Genomic DNA, 5,299 nt, shown 5'->3' with positions numbered 1-5,299 from the left:
TTGGAATATATTGATTTATGTGATGATGCCGGCCGGAGGCACAAAATTACTCAAGAAGTCTTTATATGAGCAGCTATCATGAATGACTAACCAAGGATAAAAACTCAGAAGCAGTAAATCAAAATGGCTTCCTCTAATATGATGTGTCTGGGCATAATGTTTCTCCTCTTTCACTTCAAATTCAGAAATGTACCCATGAAGGAAACAGATCTTCATAAAACTGCATATTTCAGAACAAAATCCCTCCAAAAGAAATCTGTTTTAAAATTTAATTAGTACATCATTTTGTTTGATAAGATCTGTAAACAGGGGGAGATTGTCATGACAATTCAGCCCTTTGTAGTACTGAACGTGCCCAGAAAAGATCACTCCCCCCCCTTTTCTCCTCTTCTTGAATATAAAATGACAGAAGTAGTATACAGGTCCAGATCACTGCAGAGGAATAGATGAAAGGCCCAGAGCCCTGGCCGAGACTAACCAAGAAAGTGAGGCACCTCAGCAGGACCAAGGAAAAGTTATAATATGCACCCTGAGCAGGTGGATTTGATCCTAGCTATTTGCACTTACCCTCCCCTGAATATCCTCTCCAGGGGGAATATAACTCAGAAGGAGAAGCACCTGTGTGCATTGGGTTCCAGCTGACTGTATAAGGTGCTCCTTTCTTAGGGATGGGTGGGTACTTGTAGCGATATTTCATTTGCATTTTCATAAATAAAGGTTGCCTGAAGATCAGAGAGTGAAAGAGCCACACTGGTCAACCTTACAAACCAGGCAGTGGTGACATGCACCTTTAATCCCAGTAGCCACATAAGTTTGTCATAGAAACTGGGCAGTAGTGGTGCACGCCTTTAATCCCAGCCTTAGAGAAGAATATAAGACAGGAGTAGACAGCTCTCACACACAGTCTCATTCATACAGGATCACCATTTTGGACTGAGGTAGAGGTAAGAGTCAGTGGCTGGCTGTTTTGGGTCTCTGACCTTCAGGTTGAGCCCCAGTTTCTGTCTCTGGGATTTTATTAACGGTACTAATAAGTGATAGGTACACAAAAAAGTTGTAAGAAGGATGAGAAGTGCCTACTCCTCTGTACCAACCAGGTTCTTCAGAGAGGCATAAATAACAAAAGTTAATAATAATTGATGACAGTAACGATGATGATAGGTAGATTGATACATACATACATAGATACTTATGAAACTGATCATGCAACTCTGCATACTAGCCTATCTAAATTCATAGTTCAAGCCAGCAAGTTAGAAAGTAATTCAAACACTGATCCCAAAATGTTGAACCTAAAACTGATAGAGCTAGCCTGTAAACTAGAGCCTTGAGATTCCAGAATTTCTATGTCTTAATCTCAATGAAGAACTTCCTTTTCTGGCAAAACTGGTTTTGTCTTAATGCTTTCAAGTGATTAAATAAACTCCATCCACCTTGTGCAGGACAATAAACTGAACGCAGGTGCTAATCTCATTTGCAAAACCCTTCACAACATCTAAGGCAGCATTTGACTAAACACTGAAGCCCATTTCCTCTGCGGAATAACACAAAATGTTGAACCATCACACATTTCAACAGTAGATAGTGCATAAGGAGTAGCACAACCATCAGACTCGACATGTGTGGATTTCAAACCCATGTACACTTTAGGCTCTGCTCAGATGGGCCATCCATCTCCTAACAACATATATCTGTCATCTGGCAGCTCCTCTCCAAAGCCAACACTCCACTCCTGCTCTACTCCACTGATAGCCGTTTGTTCCTCTCTCAGTAAATCAGTGGTTCTCAACATTCCTAATGCTATGACCCTTTAATAAAGTTCCTTATATTGTGGTGACTCCCAACCATAAATGATTTCATTGCCACTTCATAACTATTTTAGCTACTGCTATAAATAGTAATGTAAATACCTGATATGCAGAATATTTGATATATGACCCCAAGGGGGTCATCAACCATAGGTTGGGGAAAAGTTCAGTAGATGATCCTAATGCTTATGATTTTCTTCTGTTTCTTTCCCATATTTCTTCACAAATGCTGGTATGTGGGCCCATCTTTGCACGCTTCCCCTCAAATTAAAAGCATTTCTCTTTGTTACCAAGGCAAGTTGGTCTGAAGTCAGTGTTGTTACACTTGCCCAAATAATACTGTTTTTTTTTCTGCTTAGACTCTAATAGTTTTCTCTTGTGAGCATAGAGAGATGATTTAAAAAAAAAAGAAAACTCCCTTTATCAAAGAAATCTTTTAATTCTCTTCAACTGACATACATCTAGACTTTTATTTTACATCTATACTTTTAAGAAACCGCCTCCACCCATGTAACAATGAGACCCAATAGCCTATCTGAATAGTATGGACTCTGAAGCCAGATGCCTGGATTTAATAGCCCAATTACAAAAGATGGCAAGTTTGTACATTTCTCTGAATGTCAACTTGCTCTCTGGTGGTAGTAGTGATAACTTCTCTGAGGTGTGGAAGTTCTAACAATCCATGCGCGTAATGTACTCTGAACAGTGTCTCGCTAAGAACACAGAAAATATCCCTTGCTTTTTGACCCTGACATTTGAATTCTGACCCTATCATTCCACTAAAACTTTCTTTGAGGAAACAAATTTTTGAAGTACTTACCTACATCCATTTATCCCAGAAGATTAAAGCTGGGAACCCAAATTCTATAGAGACAATTACATAAAACCTTAGAGAAAAATTGTTGACACTGCACTTTGAAAATGCAACTTCTGGGAAATTATCCTATTTTGAAAAAGAAAATGAAACATTCTTTACTCATTATTTTTGTTCCTAATAGTTCCTTGTGTTTTCTGAAATAAAGAGGAAGGACAGAGTATAATTATGTCAGTGCTCCTCTTCCAAATAGATGGAACTGTTTAAGCTGGACTTTTATTTATGTGCCAGATGATTAGTTCAAAAGAGCTCAGAGAATTTTTGAACAAAGAAACACATTCTATGTCAGGCCAATAAATCCTGAAACTGCACACTCACACGTACACACACACACATACACACACACACACACACACACACACACACACATCTAGATATACAAACATGTAACACATAGTTATGGACCAAACACTGCATGGGAAATAATTCAGACTTTAAAACTCATGAAAGGAAGTCTTAATGATCCTAATTTTTTTTATCTTTTGTTTTTTCATTGTCTCATATTTTCAGGGTCAACAAAATGTACTCCTTTAACAAATTACTCAAACAAGAATCTTCAGTTTGGTTTATTTTTCTAGAGAATTTGGCCTAAGAGGGATCAAAGCATATGAGATTCAATGTTGTGTGAAATAGTTTACAACCTTGTAAAAGAGAGAGAAAAAATACCTGACTCCTGAAGTGACAAATGGCAAACACACGTTGCTGTTGTAAATTGTTCTTAAAACTAAGTAATATGGAAAATTTTTGTGATACATTTCCTTCAGGCTGAGGATTAAAAGGTAACAGAATCACAAATGGGATTTAGAAAACAGGGTATTTATTTCTCTTCCAAAAATGGACTTGGATTCTACATCTTTTGTTCTTATTTTCTTTTTTATATTTAAAACAATTTTTAAATGTAAATGTATTTTGATCATATTCTTCCTCTCTCTCTCATGTTCTTCTAGATCCTCTCTCCCTCAAAGCTAGAGCACAGTTAATAGTGCCTCAATGGTCTATGAAGCAAAATTAACTGTTTCTATACTTTATTGAAAACAGCAGTTCATGCAAACATAAGACTAGGGACAGAAAGATGCATCACACCTCTGACTATCATACTCGGCGTGTTGAGTTTTAATAACAGAAACTTCTAGCACAGGTCAGAGTGGAAAAGGGTTCAAAAAATTGTACATAAAATAATATAAATTATAAACATTTTTTCCAATAACAGAATCCAGAAGGCAAAACTCTTTAATTAAAGGGAAAAAAAATCTTCCTAGAACTCTACATCTCACAAATATACCATTTAAAACCAAAGGTGAACATTTCATGGTGCCTCCTAGGCAGGCTGTGCAAAGATGAAGCTGAATATCTCCTTCCCTGCAGCCAGCTGTCAGAAACGAAGTACATAAGCTTTGTATATTCTATGAGAAGCAACTGCTGATGCTCCGGGTGAATGAAGAGTGGAGGGGTTACATGGTCTGAATCAGTGGCAGCAATGACAAACAAGGTTTTCCCATGAAGCAAGGTGTCTTGATCCATGGCAGAGTGCCTCACGTTGAATAAGGAGCATTCTTGCTATAGACCAAGGAGAACTAGAGAGAGAAGGGACAAGTCTGTCCGAGGATGCATTGTGGATGCCAATCCAAGTGTTCTCAACTTGCTTATTGTCAAAAGAAGGAGAGAAAGTTATTCCTGGACTGACAGTTACTAATGTGCCTCGTCGATAGGGAACTAAAAAAGCTAGCAGAACCCAAAAGCTTTTAAATCTCTCTAAAGAAGATGATGTACACCAGTATGTCGTCAGAAAGCCTCTAAACAAAGAAGGTAAGAAGCCCAGGACCAAGGCACCCAAGATTCAGAGTCTTGTTACTCCACGTGTTCTGCAACACAAACGCCGGAATGTTTGCAATGAACAAAGAAAAACAAAGAGAAGTCTACAGATATGCTAAACTTTTGGCCAAGAGAATGAAGGAAGTCAAAGAAAAGCACCAGAAACAGACTGTCAAGAAGCTGTCCCTGCTGAGAACTTCTCCTTCTAAGTCTGAGTCCAGTTAAAATAAGTCTTTAAGGGTAACAAATAAATTATTAGACCTTGAAAGAAACCAAAGGTGAAATAGAGACATTTTCCAGGCAACTTATAGTAAAGACAATTCATTTTTAGCAAATGTACATTATAAGAACTTAAAAACAAACCTCTTAATGACCAAAGTAAGATATCATATTAAAATTATAAATATCCAGAGTAGAATAATTCACTGAAGCTAGAATCACAAAATGGTAGGTAAATATCTTTAATAATTCCTAGGCAAAATAAAGGACAGCAAAAGTAATAACATTACCAAGTAAACTGTAGGAGGTGTGGGCATATAAAACATATTGCCACAGTAGAGATCAGGAGGAGCTCATTAGCTTCCTGACAATAACAGTGTGTGTCCGAGCCAATAATGATAAACGCTGCATACTGGTCCATGCTTACAAGATCTGCTGTCACATTGCTTCAGGCTTGAGGTGAGGATTCACAGCACGGTGTATGTGTGTGACCTATCAAAACTGCTCATCTCATGACCAAAACACAAGGGAGTAAGGAGGGAGAAAGGAGAGAATAAAAGCTCTACAGCCACCTTCCCCAGTAACC

At 38.0% G+C, this 5,299-nt stretch overlaps 1 pseudogene; it reads left to right on the top strand.

Moving 5' to 3' along the window:
- Positions 1-4,019: 4,019 nt before the first annotated feature.
- LOC106143991 lies at positions 4,020-4,719 on the top strand (annotated as a pseudogene).
- The last annotated feature ends 580 nt before the right edge of the window (positions 4,720-5,299 follow it).

Source organism: Microtus ochrogaster, chromosome 18, assembly GCF_000317375.1.
Source record: "Microtus ochrogaster isolate Prairie Vole_2 chromosome 18, MicOch1.0, whole genome shotgun sequence".
NCBI lineage: Eukaryota > Metazoa > Chordata > Mammalia > Rodentia > Cricetidae > Microtus > Microtus ochrogaster.
Note: the sequence above shows the minus strand (reverse complement) of the source record. Positions and strands in the feature narration are given on the sequence as shown.